This window comes from Acinonyx jubatus, chromosome X (genome assembly GCF_027475565.1).
Source record: "Acinonyx jubatus isolate Ajub_Pintada_27869175 chromosome X, VMU_Ajub_asm_v1.0, whole genome shotgun sequence".
NCBI classification, from domain to species: Eukaryota; Metazoa; Chordata; class Mammalia; order Carnivora; family Felidae; genus Acinonyx; species Acinonyx jubatus.
The window spans coordinates 103,019,060-103,041,657 of NC_069389.1; positions in this window are offsets into that span (position 1 = coordinate 103,019,060).

A 22,598-nucleotide genomic window follows, 5' to 3' on the forward strand; every position below is an offset into this window, starting at 1 on the left:
TTTTATTCCCGAGACTCATTCATTCCATAACTGGAAGCCTACCTATATGTACCACTCCCCTTTATACATTTTGACCCTCCCTTCATCCCCCTTTCTTCTGGCAACCATAAGTTTGTTCTATGTATTAACAACTCTGAGTCTGCTTTTAGGTTCTTTACTTATTAGTTTATGTTTTTTAGATTCCATGTGTGAGTGAAAGCATATGCTCTTTGTCTTTTTCAGTCTGATTTATTTCACTTAACATAATACCCTCTAGGTCCATCCATATTGCTGCAAATGGCACGATCTTACCCTTTTTAATGACTAATACTTCAGTGTGTGTGTGTGTGTGTGTGTGTGTGTGTGTGTGTGTGTGTACACATACATACCACATTTTTATCCATTCATCTACTGATGGATACTTAGGTTACTCACATATCTTAGTTATTTTAAATAATGCTTCAATAAACAGGGAAATTCTTATTTACTAGGACCAAGGTAGGGTTCTAGCAATCTGTATTTTTAAAAAGCTCCTCTTATGATTGTGTTGTACATCTCTAATTAAAAACCAGTGATAAAGATGAGTGCCTAGATGCCTCAGTCAGTTAAGCATCCTACTCTTGATTTCAACTCATGTTGTGATCTCACTGTTTGTGAATTCGAGCCCCACAATGGGCTCTGCACTGAGAGTGTAGAGCCTGCTTGGGATTCTCTCTCTCCTTCTCTCTCTGCCACTTTCCCATTCATTCTCTCTCTCTCTCTCTCTCTCAAAATAAATAACTAAACTATAAAAATTTTTATAAAACCAGTGATATAGACCAGGTGTTATCACCTTTTTCTGCAAAGGACTACATTTTAAATATTTTTGTCTTTGTGAGAAGGGCCACATCTTTGTTGCAACTACACCATTGTGGTGAGAAAGCAGCCAAAGATAATACATACACAAGAGCATGGCTGTATTCCAATAAAACTTTATTTATAAAAACAGGTGACCAGCCCATGGACCATAGTTTGCTGAACCCTGATATATATGATCAATAGTTAAATTAGCGGCAGGTCCTGCATGCCAAATTGACCAATGTTCCTCAGATATAATAGACAATTCAAAGCCACTTCAAGTATTAAGCAGAGAAAAGTGACAACACTAAACTAGCCTGGATGACATTGTCAACGTTTTTCTTTCTCATGAGTCTAAAAGGAAAAACAAGTATTCCCAAAAGTTTAAAATTAAGCTTCCTGGTCATATTACAAATGTGGTACTCTACAAAAATATCTTTGGAACCAATAAACTGAAGTTGTAGTGAACACAGTGTTCCAAGACAGGAGGCAGGCAGGTAATATAAACTGGTTCAAGAAGACTTTCAATAATTCAGTGAGTGTCATCTCTCAAATAGGTTACAAAGAGAAATGTGAGTTGTTTAGGAGGTCACTTAGTTTTGAGGATGATGTCAAGAAGGACAAGAAGTTCTACCCCCAAACATCTTTTGGTTTGAGGTCCAAGTTTTTGTAATTCTAATGGATGAAGTCCAAATGAGACTTTTCAGGCTCATATACAAGAATGCTGACTGGATTGGAAGCTTCACTACTGACAGAGTCTGGCTAAATTTTTATTTCTGAAATAGTGGTAAAATCCTCTAAGGCCCACTGCAGCTCTAAAATTCTATGATTCCATTATTCATTCTCCTTTCACATTCATCTTAAGAGACCTCTTTATATATCAACAGTAAGCCATCAAGCTGCAACATAATCAGGAAGCACAACTGAGAAAATGGCTCTCTGCAAACCCCTTTTCTCCTTAGGAAGAAAGTGCCAGCCATGCACATGGCAGAGGACTTCACTGGGATGCTTTGTTGCTTTTTTCCCCCTTCCATCTAAAGCAACTTAAGAATATAAGGGATTATAAATTTAAGATCTAGATTCACTTTTTAAGTCAGTGACTGACGCCCATATCAGGGGAAACTTGGTTGTGAGCTCCTCACCTTTGGGGAAAACACCCTCCTTTTTTACATTAAACCACCCATCTCCCAGTCCCATTTCTGAATTTGTCTCCTTCCCAATTGAATTAGTCACAAATGTATTCTTTCTGACTATGGCCTACCCATTTAGGTTGTGTAAGTAATTGTCATTGGTTGGGGGAGGGGAACAATAAGCACTTTAATGACTTTCTTAAAAAGGAAACTTTGAGGAGTAATTGTGTTTTTCTCCCTCCCAGCTATTACTTTTCTACTTTTAAATCTTAATGTCTCATCTGGATGAGCGCCTTATCACTAACCAACAGGGGAAGGTGGTGTTTGTATTTGTATTTGCATTTATATGGCATTTTCATACAGTGTATCTCACACTGCTGACAGAGCAATGAATCACAGGCCTATAGCACCCTCTCTACATGCATCATGGGAGCAGCCATCTTCCACATGCTCTGCAGCAGCAAACTAATTAATCTTTCTTAATTTTAATTCATAAGGAAGATGCTGTGGCCAGGGAAGCATGGAAGAGAGTGTATGTCTGGCTGTCTGTTTCTCCCAAATTTCAGGAAGTTAGAAATACTAAGAGAGCCTCACAAAAGTAACCATGGTTTCTCATAATCTATCCTTTGCTGACACGGTCACTGGTGAAATTCTAGGCTGGATGCGTCATTGAAACTTTTGTGTTACTTTAGACATTTGCCTTTTATAAATTGGTAGCAGAGGAGGGGGGAAGCACATAGATCTTGCACATAATTACTATAAAATCACCCAAAGAACCGAGTTTGAATATTACGTCTACTCTTCAGAAACAGCTCTCATTCAGTAGATATCCATGCCTTAAAAAAAAAAAAAAAAAGGTTTAAGGCTCTACGTCACTAGCAAGATGCCATTGGTGATCAAAGGGTAGAAGACCCCTGTGGAATTGGTTCAGTGGAAAGCTGGATCCATTTAAGAGCTTTGAGGTGGACATTAATAACTTGTTGCTCAAAATAGAGGGACCTACAATATGAGATCAATTTCCCTTATCTAAGAGAGCTACACTCTTTCCCACACTATCCCAAGTGCCTGTCAGAGGTTAAACATTGGGCTTAGATTGTACAAACATTGATGCAGCATTTACTATGTTCTTATATATAAGGCTAAATGGTTGGCAACACTGGAACATAAGAAATATGTACAACTATGGCCTTATGTATAAGGCTAAAAAATGGTCAGGAACATCCAAACATAAGAAATATGTACATATAGATGCTCTATTTCCCACAATGTTAAGACTCTCCTTTCACAGGAGAGGTAGCCTGGGAATTCATTTGAATTGTCAACACGATGAAGCCTTGCAGTAATTAAAAAAAACACTGAACTTGATCTTTATGGCAAGTCCCCTAGTTTTTCACTACCCAGAAAGGACAGAATGTTACAGCATTTAGTGAAATGAATAATTAGTTGCACATGATGGAAACATTAAGCCCACTTTGACCTCCCTTACTCTCTCCATTGCCTTGCTGCAGATGTCCTTCCTAGAGGCACTATTAAGGATGCTTGAGTAAAAACATGACCCAGGTATGAATCCTATAGAGTGAAGCCAATTCTCTGACTGGATACATTTGTAACTCTCAGGCCCAGTGCAAAGATTAAAATGATCTGCAGAGCCCGCGAATGTCATTTAAATTAGGGTCCATGATAAGAAAACAAATGGTTAGTTGAGATAATGGGGCTTGCATGGTATTCTGAATCCCTCCGTCTTTACATTTAGCAAATTAAAATTAATTCCTTCAGCCTCACAGCCCGGAAATCCCAAGTCTCCAGACATGTCAAGTTGTGGTAAAATTTCAAGACAGAGGCAATTTCTCAAGAAACCCCAGCTTGACACAATCAAATAAGCCTTGTCAAAGTCCACCTAATCAAAATCCCTGCACTTAATCACATCAGCTTCTTTAGCTCAAACTAGGCAGACTCCCATCAGGGGATGGGAGCTCTCAGTCATTGCAGCCTGTTATTCAAATGATCTGAGCTGCAGCACTCCAGAACTGCATCTAGGTTATGAGAAATCAGCTGTAGTTAATTAAAAGGAGTGTGCTGCCTCCCACCCACAAGTCTCAAGCCCTCCTCATGACCAGGGACAGACTGTAATGCTTCTCTTCTCACAGCACTGCAGCAGGGACTTGGACCAGGAAATTAATGACATTGTGAAATCTGGAAAGTCAGTAAGTAAAAGCAAAGGTAAATTTTGTGAGAGGGAAAGGGGGGGCCGAGAGAAAGGTATGGCTCAGTAAGACACCTTTAAGAAACATCCTCTAGATTCACACACTAGTTAGCATATTGGTAGGCTCAGCCTCAACAGCACTGGTGTTTCCTCATGTCTCCAAAAGCTGCCACCTGTTCAAAACATTTGGTTTAGTGAATAAAAGCCTTCTTTCACAGCAGTATTATGTTATACAGTGGCTTAATATAATTCCAATTCAAATTGAAAACTCAAGAGCCTTTTACTGCAACTTGGTAAAATTCAGGAATAAAGAAGTTTAGGTCATGTTTTTAATGTCAATTGGACTAAGCACAATGGTCTGATAGTTTGTGTATGATAGTTTGTGGTGATAAACAAGCATTCAAATCCTGCTTCCAGTATTTACTTGCTGTGTGTTCTTGAGCAATTACCCTATATCTCTCAGCCTCTTTCTTCATGTGTAAAATGGGGATAATAATAGAAAGTAATTTATGTAAACCACTTTTAACTTTATCTTGAGTAGTAAATGGTGCATATATTTTAGGTGGGTAGATAAGAGAGGGAGAGAGGCGGAGAGGGGCAGTGGGGAGTGGGAGAGAGGGAGACAAGGAGGGGAGAGAGATACCAAGCATAGAACTTGGTACATAGGATGTTTTCAACAAATGCTAGTTTGCTCCTCTGTTCTATAAATAAGCAAATATCCACTCTTAGGTAGAACCTAATAAAAAGGGGAACTAGATAAAAATATAGATTACTACAAACCCATTTTTTAATTAATTAGAGTTTACATTCTACTAATATTGGATACATAATGTCCTCTCCCTCTGAGAGGTACAGAAGTACTTGTGAATACATAATGCATATTTACTATTTGTCTCCCCATAACATACTATACATGGAGGTGGGTAGGAGATGAGCTATATGGGTGATGGGTATTAAGGAGGACACTTGTTGTGATGAGCACTGGGTGTTGTCTGTATGTGATGAATCACTGAAATCTACTCCTGAAACCAATATTGCAATATTGTTAACTAAAATTTAAATTAAATAATATTATACACTTGTATGAGAGCAGGCACTTGGTTTTGTTCACTGCTGTATCTTCTTTTCCTAGAGCAGAGAGTGAAAGCCCAAAATGCTTATTATGTTGAGTAAATGATAAATCCAATTGCTGGCATTCCCCTCTTTATGCAAAACCTATCTTCAAAATCAAAGAAGACATAAATAAATGGAAAAGTATCTTGTGTTCATGATTTAGAAGAATTAATATTGTTACAATGTCCATACTACCTAAAGCTATCTAAAGATTCTATGCAATTCCTACCAAGACTTCAATGGCATCTTTGTAGAAGTAGAAAAACAATACTATAATTTATATGGAACCCCCAAATACCCCAAATAGACAAAGAAATCATGAGGAAGAAAAACAATGCAAAAGACATCAAATTTTCTGATTTCAACCTATAGACATTTAAGAAGTCTGACACTGGCATAAAAACAGACAAATAGACCAATAGAACAGAATCTAGTACCCAGCAATAAACCCAAGCATATATGGTCAACTAATATTTGACAATGGGGCCAAGAATACTCAATGGAGAAAAAGTCTTTTCAATAAATGGTGCTGGGATAACTAGATATCCACATAATAAAAGAAAACTGGACCCATATCTTATACCACTCACAAAAATAGATTCAAAATTGATTAAAGACTTTAATGTAATACCAGAAACCATGAAACTCTTGGAAGAAAACATAGGAATAAAGCTCCTTGACATGGTAATGTATTTGATAGGACAACTAAAACATAGGCAACAAAATTAAAACTAATGTGGAGCTATATCAAAACTAAAAAGCTTCTGTACAGCAAAAGAAAAATCAACAAAGTGAAAAGACATCTACAAAATGAGAAACAAATATTTGCAAATCATCTATCTGATAAGGTATTAATGTCCAAAATATATAAGAGACTCATATAACTCAACAGAGAAAGAAATCCAAATAACCCAATTAAAAAATGAGCAAAAGACCTGAACAGACATTTCTCCAATTAAGATAAACAAAAGGCCAACAAGTACATGGAATAATGCTCAACATCACTAGTCATTAGGCCAATGCAAATTAAAACTACAATGGGCTATCACTTCAAGCCTGTTAGAATGGCCATCATCAAAAAGGCAAAAGAACAAATGCTGGCATGATGTGGGGAAAGGGAACAGTTGTGCACTATACTAAGTTAGTATAGCCACAGTGGAAAACAGGATGATCCTCAAAAAATTAAAAATGGAACTACAATATGATCCAACAACTCCACTTCTGGTAATACATCCAAAGCAAACAAAAACACTAACTCAAAAATATATCTGCACCTCTGTGTTCATAGCAGCATTATTTACAATAGTGAAAACATGGAAACAACCTAAGTATCCACTGATGGATGAATGGTAAAGAAATTATGTTGTGTGTGAGTGTGTCACACACAAATATTATTCAGCCATAAAAAATAAGGAAATCCTACTATTGGGGACAACATGGATAGACCTTGAAGGCATTATGTTAAGTAAAATAAGTCAGAGAAAGACAAATACCATATAATCTCATCCATATGTGGAATTTAAAAACAAACCAACAAACAACAACAACAACAAAAACTCCTAGAATAAGAGACTTGTGGTTACCAGAGGTGGAGGTTTGGGGAGAGGGGTAACTGGAGGAAAGTGGTCAAAAGGTACAAACTTGCAGTTATAAGTAAGTCCTAGGGACATAATGTACAACATGACTATAGCTAACACTATTGTATGATATATCGGAAAGCTGTTAAGAGAGTGTATCCTATGTATTCTCAGCACAAGGGAACTATTTTTCCCTTTGTTTTCTTTGTTTTCTTTTTATTTTATGTATATGAGAAGATGGATGTTAGCTGAACCTATTTTGGCAATCATTTTACAATATACATACATCAAACCATCATGCTGTATTCCTTATACAATAATGTATGTCAATTATTTCTCAAAAAAACTGGGAAAAAACACGCATATTCATGAAAACCTGTGTACAAATAAAATATGTACTAAATGTTTCTTAATATGTTGGAGACTCCCTGTTGTAAAGCATTTTCTTTTATTTATTCATGTAGCAATTATTTATTGGACACATGTGATATGCCAAGCACTGTACTAGGCATGGGAAGTAACTGTAAAAAGGATGGGTATTCATTGCCCTCATGGAGTTTCAAATGTAGTAGAAAATCTATATATTAAAATTGTATCTTTCTGAGCAGTATGAGTGATCTATTTAGAATATTTCAATCATGATACATTATGTTTACTTGAAATAGAGCCAATCCACATTATGATTATCACAATCAAAGATGCATAATGCCTGCTTTTGACATTTATGTCTGAGTTAACTAGTCCTGATTCATTCAGTTCAACTTTCAGTATTTTTGAAAGAGACTGTCTGGACACATATAAACTCTCACTGGCCCTTTACTCACTATACCCAAAACTCTCCCTGTTGCATTATTCACTCTCTGTTTTTTTCCAGTCTCACAATATGTAGTCCTCCTTTCAAGGCACACAGCTCCAGTGATGCCTGTAATTAGTTTTCTATTGCTTCTGCAATAAGCTGCTAGAAACTTAATGGCTTAAACAATATAAAATTATTATCTTACTGTTATAGGGGTCAGAAGTCCAACACAGGTCTCACTAGGCAAAAATCACAGTGTTGGTAGGGCTGTGTTTCACTCTAACAGCTCCAAGGGAAAATCCATTTTCTTGTCTTTTCCAGCTTCTAGAAGCCACCTGCATGCACTGGTTCTTACCCACCTTCTCTATTTTCAAAGCCAGCATGGTAGCATCTTCACATATTTTTCTGACTCTGAGGCTCTGCTTTCCTCATCACATCTCCTTCTTCTCCTCTTTTTAAGGTCCCTTGTGATGACATTGGGTTCAATCCCAATAAACCAGGATAATCATTCCATCCAAAGGTCCTTCACTTAATCATATCTACATAGTCCTTTCTGCCATGTAAGGTAACACATTCATAGGTTTCAGGGATTAGAATGTAGATCTTGGGGAAGGGTCATTATTCTGTCTACCATAATACCCTTATTGCTCTTTTCTAACTTGTGTCTGCCACCTAGCTCTGCCTTCTTTTGGTTCTTGTTTCTTCCCTTTGTTTTTGAATTTGAAAAGTGTTTGTGTCTTCACTCATTAAAAATAATACTTCCTTAGGCCATTTTGTACCTTGACTCCTATTTCTTATATACCTCAAACTACCAAACACCTTGAGGGGAATAAATCTATAATTACTATCTATACTTCCTCAACCTCAATTCCCCTTTTTCTTCTCCACACCTTTCATCCTGCTTTTTCATCATTTCTTCTTCACTGTTTTTTTTTTACTTCTACAAACATGAGCAGAGCCAAAGGCTCAGTTCTAAGTCCTCTACTCTTCTATGTTTACTACATAGGTTTCTCTATATATATACTCATTCCCACAAAGGCTTTGGTATATACCTAGACTTCACCTAGCCACCCTGATTCACTCACTCATCAAATATTAACTGAACACCTACTCTATGCTACTTATTTGTGGAGACATTGGATACAGATGGTGTCAAAATCTACACTTCAGCTCTAATACACCATGAGCCAATTCACTTTCCTCCATCCCAACTGCCACTGCCATCACCTGGACAACTGAAGCAGCCCTCTGTCTAGTTTCCCATAATTTTCCTTTGCCCTAATCAAATCCATTCCATATTCAACACCCAAAGACCTTTCAAAAATGAAATAATGGTGTAACTTTCCTGCTTTAAAACTTTTCAAAATTTCATCATTGTCCTCAGGATAATGTTCAAACCCTCTAGTATGGCATAAAAAGCCTTTCACATTCTGGGCCCATCTTTCCTTTTTAGCTTCTTTATTGCTTATGCCTACACTTATAGTCTACACTCCAACCTTGCCAAATTAATTTCCATTCCCTGAAAGGGCTCAAAGCCTTTGCACATTATTTTCCCCCTCTTGCCCCTACCTGCAACATACCTTTTTCTCTTCTCTTTCTTTTCTCCTTCCCCCCACCCCCACACACTTCACCTGGCTAACTCCTCTTCATCTTTTAAAATTTCTCTCAGACATCACTTTGTTTAGAAGCCTTCCTTGAATACCCAGGAATAGATTAATTGCCCCTCTTCTATGTTCTTCTTATCAACAGCAATGATAACATAATGTAATAACATGAAAATGTGTGTATATTTTTATCTATTTCCCTAGCCCTAGCTGTACACTCCTTGGGGGTAAACTGTGTGTTTTAACCATCAGTGTATGCCCAGCAGCTAGCACTATGCCTAGTAAAACAAGGTAGATGCTCAGTAAAGATTTGGTGAATAAATGAATGAAAGAAACAAGTGAATGAATTTATAACACAGAACAAGGACCTCACTAGAGTGTCAAACTAGAACAAAGAGTATTTCCAACTTCTCCATCTCTATTCTTCTTCCTGTACTGCTATGGGTCACTTCTATCTTTATCTCCCAGACTCCACACCAGGATTCAAAGAGGAGAGAGCCTACTACCATGTTAAGTGGGAAATCCTATAGGAAATCACCTTGGCCCACCTCATACCTCAAATCCCCAAGTTTTCATTATCATTTATTTATGAGTTAAGTCATTACATCTATGAGAGTGAAGTTCTAATTCCAATTTCAATTTCAGTTGCACCAGGGGAGAAGAATCTGTCAAATCATCTGTAATTGTGGACACCATCATGAGAATTGATTTACCACAGGATCACACCTGACAAAACAGAACTCCTATAGGATGACACTTCAGTCATTACATTTTTGAATGAGGATATGGGGTAGCAAGTGGTAAATATTGAGACTTGGGAAGAGGGCAGAGCTTAGAGAAGATAGCACCTCCAGTAGCCAAAAGGAGTGTGAAGGCTCCTTAGGTTCTTGGGTGGGCCTGAGGAGTGAAATGCTGCTTCAAAGAAATGGACTGGACACCGAGGCCAAATGTGGCTTCAGGCTTGGTTCTAAGAACTAAGAAATTCAAGATACTATGGCTTTTAAGAGGCTAAGGTGGAGAGAGAAATACTGATCAAACTATTCTTTGGAGATTTATAACAATGCTGTTAATGAAGGATATATTTAAACAAAATGGAAAATTTTAACTTCAATTTAGCCTCAGAAATCTTTCCACAGATCTAGAAATGAAATAATTATTTAAATCCAGATTTAAAGATACAAATTCAGCTCACTGGTAGTGAAAATAATCATAAGTCACCAAAGGAAGATGAGAGAGCTGAACTTTTAATTAAAGATCAGCAATCTCTAGCAACAGTGTGCTAAAATCATAAAGGCAACATGACCTTTAAATATCTTCACTAAGAATGTAAATGGGGTAATGTGTGTGTGTGTTCATATACTGTACTGCCCACAGCATTTAGATTGAAGATGCACCAATCTCAAAAAATGTTGAAAAAACAGCATAATTCTCAGTAATATTAAGGTAGAAAAGGAAATTGAATACCTATTTTGTTTTAGTATTCTCTACAAAATGGTCCATAGATACATAAAGGTCAGTTATTTATATCATTCTTGTTAACACTAGGCAAATTTCCAACATAAAATATCCATCCAGTTTTTAAAATAATGTTTTAAAATACCATCTTGGTTTTTTATGTAAATCAAACAAAAATCGAGTGCCTGTCCAATTTAGAGTTTATATGGAAGGAAAAAACGTCAATTAACCTTGCCAAGACAAAAGAGAGTGCTAGAATTTATTAGAAGAATATAGGAGTATGTCATATACCCTAAGTTAGGGAGCATAGGCAGATTTCATAAGGACCTGGCACCAGAAACTGCAAAACTAGTCAGAACAAAGACCCTTTTTGTCTATTTCTGTTCCTTTGGGGCCAAATGATCTTTTGTCTTTTAATCTCTCTGCTTCTCTCTCTCTCTCTTTCTTTCCCACTCTCTCTCCTCTCTTAGTTAGCTCAGAATGCTGTAACAAAATCCATAGACTGGGTGACTTGAACAACATTATTTCTGACAGTTCTGGAGGTTGGGAATTCCAAGATCAAAGTACTGACAAATTTGGTTCCTGGTGAAGGCCATCTTCTTTGCTTGTGGATAACTGCCTTCTCATTGTGTCCTCACTTAGTGGAGAGACAGCGAGTGAGCTCTGGTATCTTCCTCTTCTTATAATTATACTAATCCCATCATGGGGCCCATCCTTATGTCCTCATTTAAACTTAATTTTCTCTGGGACACCTGGGTGGCTCTGTTGGTCCAACTTTGGCTCAGGTCATGATCTCACGGTTCCTGAGTTCGAGCCTCGCATTGGGCTGTGTACTGACAGCTCAGAGCCTGGAGCCTGCTTCAGATTTAGTATCTCCCTCTCTCTGCCCCTCCCTCACTTGTGCTCTGTCTCTCTCTCTCTCTCTCTCTCTCTCTCTCTCAAAAAATGAATAAACATTAAAAAAATAAACCTAATTATCTCCCAAAGGCTCTACTTCCAAATTCCATAACATTTGGAGTTAGGTCTTCAACACAGGAATTTTGGGGGAGCACATTTAGCTCATAACACAAACTTTTTCTTTCTTTCTTTCTTTTTTTCTTTCTTTCTTTCTTTCTTTCTTTCTCTCTCTCTCTCTCTCTCTCTCTTTCTCTCTCTCTTTCTTTCTTTCTTTCTTTCTTTCTTTCTTTCTTTCTTTCTTTCTCTTTCTTTCTTTCTCTCCCTCTCTCATCCTCTATTTCTCTCTCTCTCATTTTCTTCTTCCTTTCTGTATTCCATGTGCACATAGTCAAAACTAGGCCACTCCAGCTTCAGCCTCATATGATATCCCAGTTTGAGTGTCCAAAAGGGACTAGTTGGAACCTCTGGTTCTAATTCCAATTTCCCAGTAAAGAAAATCTGTTTAGCTTATTCTGCATGTACTATGGATACCTTAATATTTATTATGTGGGGTGTCAGCCAGGCCATATACCATTCTTTTAAAACTGCTCTCCCCAGAGGTAGACATCTGTAGCTTGGTTTGTATTATCCGTTGGGCTCAGCTGGCTGGGAAGAACTAGAGACACCTGAGCCAAAAAACACATTGTAGCATTTAATGTTATAGTGACCATGTATAAACATATTACCTAGAAGGAAATAATCAATCCCCCCCCAAAATGACATTAACCTGTTATCTGGAGTCATGCTCATTTAATTAGGAAATATTTATTTCACTCCAAGATACAACATACGTCACAAAGCTGAGGAAAAGTATATGATACAAGATGGTAATGTAAAACTCTGTAACCAACTGAAGTAAGAGAATGTCTACTTTAACTATAAGAGGGAAAATATCTGCATCACTTAGATGAAAACTGTAACATTTTTTTCAATGTTGACTAGAAGTAACACCTGCTTCGCTTGGTGGTATTGCACTTATCTAGCACCCTTCCCTGAAAGGCCAGATGTGTGATTCAGGTATCATTTAATTAATCCTTACAATAACTCTCTCTGAAAGAAAAGAAACAGCATCTAGGTTTCTAACTTTAAAGACAGAAATCATACTTGGCATGTTATTTAAATTCTATACAATAATCCAATTACTGTCATCAGACTTATTTAAAGAAATCTGTTTTCTGGCATGGTCAAGGGATGTGGTTAATCTAAGATTCTACTTGATAATTACCATTCTGAATGAGACAACTTTCAAAGAATGAGAAGAGAAAATATATTCTATATTGCAACAAGACTGAATACAGCTTGAACTTTCTTTTGATGATTCAGAAGGCACTTCATGAAACCACAGGATCTCAGGGCTTACGTTAGGAAAATCAGTTCTCTTTGAAAAGAAACTGGAAAGGACCAGTTAATGGAGAGTTACTGGTGATAGGAGGTCAGATAAATCGCCTTTTACTTATACGATAAAACATAGCCATTGAAATATTATATATTTATTTTTCAGGAGGCTATATTCTTTGGGATTTTATTCCAAACTAGATAGTATACAGCAATTCAGAAATCCCCAGAGGTTAAAGAACAAAGAACTATAAAGAAAAATGTGTACCTTGTAAGCAGTGTTTCCAGTAATTTAAGTTGTGAGTAGACAGCCATGCTATATCAGCAACAAACTATGAATACTGAGCAAACATATATAGAGATGACTGCTGTAATCCAATAAAACTTGCAACGAAGTTGTCATCCAATGCACATTAAGTGACCTAATTATTACTATGCCATATTCAAACTCATATACTTTTTAAACATATTATTTACTACTAACTGTGCTAAATGCCTTGCTAAATGTTATGAGTACAAATATAAACAAGATACCATACTGATCCTCCAGAAGCTCAAAGTCTAGAGGAAAAAAGTAAACTGATAAAATAATTTAGCAGTATCATGGTGCAGATTTGCACAATATATTCTGTAGTGGAAAATCCAGATTGGGGGAAGGGGAATAGTATGTAGATAAATGTCTCTGGAGGAAGTAACACATGACTTGATTCTTCTGGAGAAGTAGAAGCAGGAAAAGGATGGGAGTGTAGTAAGTACAAATGGACTATAGGGGCAAAGACATGGTGGCAGCAAAAACATTGTGTAATATGTATGAGGAAAAGGCAAGCAGTTTATTACTGCTGAAGTGTAAGTAAAGCAACAATAAGGTTGGAAAATGAGGAACGAGTAGGATCGAGAACTAAGAAGCAGGGAGTAATGATGGTAATGTTGTTAATTTCTCTCGTAATTTTAGTTTTCAAGCATCATTGTGAATGTTTTACACTGACCCCATTTAACCATCCTTGCTACACAAAGTAAAGGAAACACATTTCAGATTTTAGCTCCTAATATCTGAGCTTATCATGCAACCAACTGTTCTTCCCTGCCTTGTTTGAGAACTAAGTCTCCCTGTGCTTTACCCGCTCATAGCCAAAGTGCCTGGCTTCTCTCATGCCCCAGTCAAATAACCTGAATGCATGCAGGATGTTCCGAGGCACCTGATGCTCTGGACCATGAGATTTTGAATTACTTTCTAGGCCTCAAGGATTGGAAATGAATACGATCACAGTTTTGGGAGGAAATTTCCCAACATCTGAGAATCCTAGGGCAGAGTAATGAAAGAGGATAAAGCCAGTGTTAATAAAGTAGGAAAAGAATAATAGTAATGATGACAGTTTTGTATGATAATGGCATTTACTGGTCTCATATAACACTCTGATAGGGGATGGATAGGTATCATATTATTTAATCCTACGAGGTAGTTATCATCTTAATTACACAGAAGAGCAAACTAAAGCCCTGAGAGGTTATATAAGTTACTCAAGGCTTCACAATTACTATGTAGCAAGAATCAAGCCCAGGTGATTCTCACTCCAGAGTTTAAGCATACACCCAGCAAGTAGAAGGAGAAGGACCATCTTAGGAATTGATTCATTCTTTGAACCACGCCTCTAAGCATAAGAGAGCTACCTTGAGAGATAACAAGGGAAGGGGAGTTTAATACTTCAGGGACAAAGAAAAAGCCTCTCTAGCTCCCAAATATCCTTAATCCCTTACCCCACACCCATGTAATATCCCTTTAACAGTAAAGAAGACAATAAATGTATTCTACTCCTAAAGAGTCCAAATGTATGGTATTTGGAGATAGAGAGGGATTTGAATCCCAGCTCGCCTTCAATATAACTGTGAAACTTAGGCAACCTTCCTGAACCAAGATTTTATTGTCCATGTACTGGATGCTACAATAATAATAATCTCATCTTCCAGCTATACCATGAGATTTAAAGTAGAACATAAAGGAAAAGCATCTACCATCATGAGTTTAGCCTAGAAGATGCTCAACAAAGTGGAAAAATATATTCAATCATGTTCTCTCTCACAAGCTACCCTCAATACCCTCATTCCCTTGTCTGTCACACATGTGTTTCCACTTCCAAATTAAAATTCCCAAATTAAATTGTTTACTAAAATTATTCAAATACCCATTTACTATTTTCTTACTTTCGGAGGTCTATGCATTACTGGAGAAAGTTTATGTGAATATCATGATGGGCTCTTTTACATGAATCCTTGCTGTCCAAACTTGAATGAACTTTTAGAGCTGATTGACAATGCTTTTATCTTTCAGGAGTCTAGCCCACTTGGGGAATTTTTCAAGGTACCTATACCAAAGATATTCCACTTCTCAAGGACTCCAAGGCTTAAACTTCAACAGATGATCTCTTCTATCCACTTCTCTGAGGGGGACAAAAAACATTTCACAAAATTCTTTTAACTCTCAGTGATCCAACTTCAAAAGTTTCCTTATTTTTGCCTTTATTTCTTTTCATTATTAATAATTGTTTCAAAGGAAGAGGTGTCCACCTCTTTGAAGACTAATCTCTGAATCTCTGCTGTCCCTTTCAGTCTCTGGCCTCCTCTAATACCTTACACTGTCAGTTTCACCCCTATACTTCTTATATGTTCAGCCATTTTTCCTTGCATTGATTCCTTCTCTTTGGTCTGCAAACCTGTTTAAATATCCCTTTAATTAAAATACTTCAGCATCCAGCAAAGTGTCTGGTAAGTAGTAGACAATAAATGGAGGTTTATTAAATGCATGAGACCTCTTGTGAAATATCCTTTCCATGAAAAAACCATTCCATGTCTCTTACTCTCTTCACTCCAAATCTTTGTTAGAACACTAGTTTATACTCAGTTCTCCTACTTCATGTCCAATTCCAATGCACTACTCAAAATTAATCTGGTTTCTGCCCTCACCTCTCCATAGATACCACTCTGACCAAATTACCAGTGAATGACCTTTTTATCACCACATCCAGTGTTATTTCCAAGTGCAATTCTATTCAAATTCAGAACATATTTGTCTGTGTTTATCTTCTGTGAAAAGTACTCTTCCCCCATTGGCTTCTGTGACATTTATTCATCCATTTGGCAAGTATTTCCTAAGCAATTACTATGTTGAGAAAGAGTAACAAATACAACAAAGTCCCTGCCCTGAAGAAACAGATAGGCTAGTAAGTGTATATTTATCTACTATCACATTTATTTGGTTACTCTTGCTTGGATATACTTTTTTGAGCTCTTCTCCCTCCTCTCAGTTCCTGAATATGAGTTCCACAAGGAAATGTCCTCAATCTCCTCTTCTCATACCACACCCCCACTTTTAGCAATGCCACCAGTCCTATAGAGTAATTGGTCACATCTATGATAATATCTCCTAATCTGTATTCTTCTCTCTGAATTTTCTCCTGAGAATCACACTGCATGCAGTTCCAGCTATTCCTGAAGATCTCTATCTGAATATACAAGTAACAACTAAGTTCAACATGTCCCAATCTGATTGTCTCACCTATCTCGTTCAACAAATTGCTCTAGTAATTCCAACTTTGATTTATGAATTACCCTTCTCCCAGTTGATCGGGATTGATGTAATGGCTTCATCTTTAAAGTATCTCTCCCCTTCATCTATCAGTCTCTGCTAGTCACTAAAATTCTGTAGATCTTCATCACCCTGTTGTTTTATCTGTGCCATCTTTCCATCTTCTCTGCCAGGTAGATTGGTTCACAGCATCATCACATATCACCTAAACAATTACAGTAGCTTCATAACTGTTTCCCATCCTTCAATATCCCCCACTTCAACCTAACATTCATAGTCCCATCAGACCTGCCTTCCTAAATTAGAACTCCTCTCTTCAAAAACAATTGATGGATTACTATTTCTCACAGTGGCAGTTCCTCAAGAAGTTAAAAACATCACTACCTTATGACCCAGCTATCAAACTACTGGGTATTTACCCAAAGAATACAACAACACTAATTCAAAGGAATACATGCATCCCTATGTTTATAGCAGCATTATTTACAATAGCCAAGATATGGAAGAAACCCAAGTATCCATCAATAGATGAATGGATAAAGAAGATGTGGTGTGTGTGTGTGTGTGTGTGTGTGTGTGTGTGTATACATATATGTATATATACATATATATATGATAGAATACGATTCAGCCATAAAAAGAATGAAATCTGGCTATTTGCAATGACATGGATGGAGCTAGAGATTATAATGCTAAGCGAAATAAGTCAGTCACAGAAAGAAAAATACCATATGATTTCACTAATTTGTGGAATTTAAGAAACAAATTAGCAAAGGGAAAAATATGAGCGGGGAGAGAGAGAGAAAGAGAGAGACAAAGAAAGAAATAGACTCTTAATTATAAAGAACAATCTGATGGTTACCAGAGGGGAGGGGGTGAGAGGATAGGTTAATCCTATGAGGTAGTTATTGTGATGGGGATAAGGAGGGCACTTGTCATGACAAGCACAGAGTGATATATAGAACTGTGGAATTACTATGTTGTATGCCTGAAACTAATATAACACTATATGTTAACTAACTGGAATTAAATTTAAAAATAAAAAAATCAATGAAAAGAAAAAAATGGCAAAAAAGTGATGGATTACTATTCCATGAAGAATGAAATCTATTCAACTATTCTTCCTAATAATCAGCTTCTTGATACAATCTCCCATAACGTGCTCTTTATGTACTCTCTATTCTAGCCATGTGAAACTCCTCACTGTTCATGGAAAATGTCCTACACATTGCTTTTAGTGTACTTTTTGCATGATGTCTCCTCTGTTCATAATACCCTTCTCCAACATCCCTATTTTTTGGGTAATAAACTTTAAGAATATACTAAGAATAATCTATATCTCATATATTCTTGTCATATTTATTTGAATTTTACTTATAGCATGTTTTATAGTCTTGTTTCTGGGTTATACTAGAGCCTGTCTTTCATCTCTTCCATTTAAGTATTAACCTGTTAATTTCTTGGGGATGAAACTATGACACATTAGCCTTTATATCTGCCACATCTAGCCCAGTTGGTAACTTGTATGCTGTAGATGCTCAATAGCCATTGATTTCAATTGAAGTGAAGTACAAACAATACCTGGCAGAAAAAATCAGCATCATAGGAATGTAGTGAAAGTAAAGTGACCAAATTATTTCCTGGGAGGGTAGAAAGCATCAGGGTACTGAGAACTTAAAGGAGATGAGTGCTTCAAGGGGCAAAGGGAACAAAGAGGGAAGGCTGAAGCTTCTAAGAAAAACTTGGATGACTGCACAGTTTTGTTCCCTGCCCCAGCTCTCTTTATCTTCACACTTCAACAGAGAAAAGTGAAATCAGTATACAGAGTTTGCTTGCTATCCTGAATGGGAAAGCACATGCATACCTTACACTGATAATTTAGGTCCAACTTGAATCCATAACCCTTGATTCTTCCAAGTCATAATTTATGCTGCTTACAACCAAGGTGAATTGTGATGATAAAGTCATCATTATAAAGTGTCTTTAATACTTCTGAAATATGATCCATAATGCTGTTTCCACATATATGTAATGTTTTACAATTTAACCATACCAGTAAAGTGCTCTTTACAAATGAAACTTACATAATTTGAATCATACTTTAACTACTTGCTGCCACAGCACCTTCTCTGCCCTCCTAAAAAGTTACTATATGCTATAGGATTCAGATAAAGTACAGCTCTGCATACTACTCTAGAGATAAGGCTACTTTTTGCTACCCAGATAAAAGACACCGCATTTCCACCTTTTAATTTATAAGTTAGAGAACCTTCTGTGGCCCTCCCCTTCCCGATATCACATTATCAGAACACCAGAAAAGACCAAGAACATGGTACAATACTCCTAAAGAGTACATGGACCTTAGCCCATGGGATCCAACTGGAACCCTTACATATATTTACATTCATCCATTGAACAAATATTAATTTAGTACTTATATGAGCCTGGCACTGTGCTAGGCAATGAGTGTACTGGGTAGGCATGGTCCTTGCCCTCATGGGTTACTTGTAAATAAAATAACTCCTATAGTTAAAGCAGATAAATTTATTCTTAATATCCTTATATTATTCATAAAATGGTCATTTATTTAGACAGCATTAACCAAGTGCTCACAATACACTAAGCACTGAACAAAGGGACATTTTACTTTTTGTAAGGGAGACAAAATAGTTAAGTCAAGTTCTGTCAAGAACTGACTGTCACTTCAACTTTTCACTCCCCACTCCAATCATCAGCTTTCATTTATTTCTACCTCCACACCTAGACTTAGAAAATGGGTTCTCCCTTCCCAGAAAATACATCAAAGCTTGTAGGGCCGCCTGGGTGGCTCAGTTGGTTAGGCATCCGACTTCGGCTCAGGTCATAAACTTGCGTTTTGTGGGTTCGAGTCCCGTGTCAGACTCTACTGACAGCTCAGAGCCTGGAGCCTGCTTCGGATTCTGTGTCCCCCTCTCTCTCTCTGCCCCTCCCCTGCTTATGCTCTGTCTCTCTGTCTCTCAAAAATTAATAAACATTAAAAAATAATTTTAAAAATAAGCTTGTAGGCTGAGTCAATGCTCTGTCTCATGACACCAGTGCTTTGAATTGTGTCTTCATCTAAGTCACTTGCTTGGATGTTTCTGATTCTTGAGTCCTAACTGGTTGGCTAACATCCCACCAACTATTTTTTTTTCTGCTTTTCTAACTCCTGAAGATCATATAACAAGTGAGAATTTGCCAAGGCTATGGTCCTGACATTGTAATGGTTCTGTTATGTGGTTCTTATACAATTGGCTTCCTGCTTGGAAGGACTTGCCCAACTCTTCACTTTTCATGACACACTGGCTTTTTTTTTTTTTTTTTTTTTTACTTAATGCTGACCTATAGTCTGCCTTGAGCTTTGATACCCACCTGACCCTGAGTCCCCCAAGAAATGACCCTGGGCTCTTTCTTGATGCACCCAATCTGCTGCTATCAATTGTCTCACTTGTTTCATCCTCAGGCCATGGTGATCTTATATATAGTAAATGCAGATGACTACCTACTTAAAGTGGTTCAAGGGACTTCTGAGGCCTTAAATATTCATAAATATTTGCAAGTTCATTTTGTTATTACTATTCTTTATAATACTATCCCACCATCTAGCCATTTTTTAAAGCTATGATTCAAAGGCAAGGCCATTATCTCTGAAAGTTTACTTATAAAGTATTCAGTAGTAGCAAGTCTCTCTTCCATTAATATGTTTATCACTTTTCTATATTTTCTATATCAAATTTCTATAGTTTTCTAGAACTATAGGATACTAGGCCAATTTACATAAGAATCTCAGGATTTATTAGAGATTTGTAGATGGTAATCTTGTCACATTTCCTATATAGAATTAAGATAATCCTCTAGAAGGAGGTAACCCAAGCTATAGGCACTCAATATGAATATAAAGGGCATGGCATGAAGTTCCTAAACCACAGAAAAAGAGAGGGTAATGTGAAATCCTGGTGTGTCAAAGGTGCCAAAGGAAGAAATCAAAATAAATACAAAATAAATAAAATAAATATAAATAAATAAAATACTAAAAAAATAAATAAATAAATAACCTGTATATAGTTCCTAATTTGGAGGTAGGCTTCCTGATGATGATCATTTTGGTAGAATCACTAACACAATGGGTCCTGGGAAACTTTCCTGAGTGCTCTTCCCATTTAACTCAAACGTCTTTGAAAACCACAAAGCAATATGCCATTTGTCAGGGAAGTTAAAACAATGTGAAAATCTTTCCAGTGGCTGTGATCAACAAGTTCTTTGCCTTCCCTTTAGCAAGTTCAGATTCTGAAATATTGACAAGAGGAGCTGGGGGAGGAAGGCTGCAGTACGGGGAAGAACAAAAACGATTTCTGCTCCCAAGTCTCTGCTTGCCAGACTTTATCCACCTAACCCTGAAGTCAAAGAAAGCATTTCCACACACTTTCCCACATTTGTTTCCCCTCCCCAGTCTCCCAGAGGCTCTTCAGTCTCAAAAGGGAGATAATCTTCAGATCAATGAGGGCTGATGTCAAACTCTTACTAAGCTATGTTTTCCCAGCTGGGGGTAAATTCCGCTTGCCTGGATGTAAAACTTCCTAATTAGAAATGTCAAGTCTCTGTTTAAATAGCAAGGAAGGAAGTAGAAGTGGGGAGTACTAGGCTATAAAAAATTTTTTAAATTAACTCTTCCTTCACTTTGGATTTCAAGGCTTTGGGCAGTGAAACCTGGAGAGTTAAACTCTGCTAAACTCTGGGTTTAACTCTGCTTTTCATTCATTTTCTGCTTGATGGGGCTTGGAGACTGCAGGAGTGTGAGGTGACACATAAGAAGTATAGCCAGAAAGCTCTTAAATAAATGACTCTTGAGTAGGTGGAGAAGACAATGAAAAATCCTCTAATACAACTCCTTATTGCATTGACTTGAATTCTCCAAATTCTTCTCAGCATTCAGGCATGGAAGGTCCATCAAGAATCTAGAAAAATGTCTAGGAATAAACTGTCATTATCTGCCATTAACACCTTTATCCAAGTGTGTTTATCACAGTAGCCAAAGGGGAGGTGTGCAGGAAATTAATACAAAGGTAATAACAATATCACCTCATTCTTGGGGTGATAAGCAATATTGAAAGGACAGAGTGACACAAGTTAATATCACCCTATATTAGCCCCAATTAAAAAGGGGGTGGGTGTGTAAAGCTAGCAACTTATAGATACCAGGATGGCTGAGAAAGAACTAGAGGCATTTCTCAAATTTTGAAAATGAAGAACTTCTCTCTTCCCTATGTATCTCACTTCTCCAATTAGTTTTAAGCCCATGTCAGGGTGTGACTTTTTTATAGGTTCAATTGCCAGCTGGCTTTTATCATGTAAGTTGTTTGCACATGGGGCATTGGAAATAATAGGTCAAGCTGAAACTGATGAGTTAGTTCTTTCAAAAAACTGAAGAAAATTCCTCCCTCCATAAATGAAAGGTTTTTTTTCCAGAAATAAAAGTCTGTCAGGTGGCATAACCAGGTTCTAGTAAGAGCTGGGTAACATTTATCATAATTAGCTCTGTCCCTAGTGCCAGGCTCAAGCAACTTTCCTGTTGAGTTTGTGGCTGAGGCAGGCATGACAAGCAGAAAGGGAGGCCATCAGCCTTCATGAACTCTCATCCTATGCCAGGTACACCTCATCTGCTAAAAAATATAGAAATCTACACTATGTTCAGTGCATGATGGGAACCCCATGTGACCAACTCCCTCAAATCAGAAATATTAGATTTTTTGTTGAAAAGGAGGGTATGCTCCAAAAGCAAAATTGCTAGTTGTTTTCCTCCTTTAATGTGACTGTCTCAACACTTTCCCTGAATACAATTTTTTGACAGGTGTTCAGAGAATTAGGACTTCATATGGAGTTGTTAGCACTAGTGGTTCTTCACAAATAGGTAATACATGGATTTTGCTAAAGCTGAGGACAAAGGACATTCAGCACAGCAGGAGCTAGGTGACAATTTTACTGCATGCTGAATGTTAGGGATCTTTCTGTTGTATATTTCTTCAGTGTATACACTG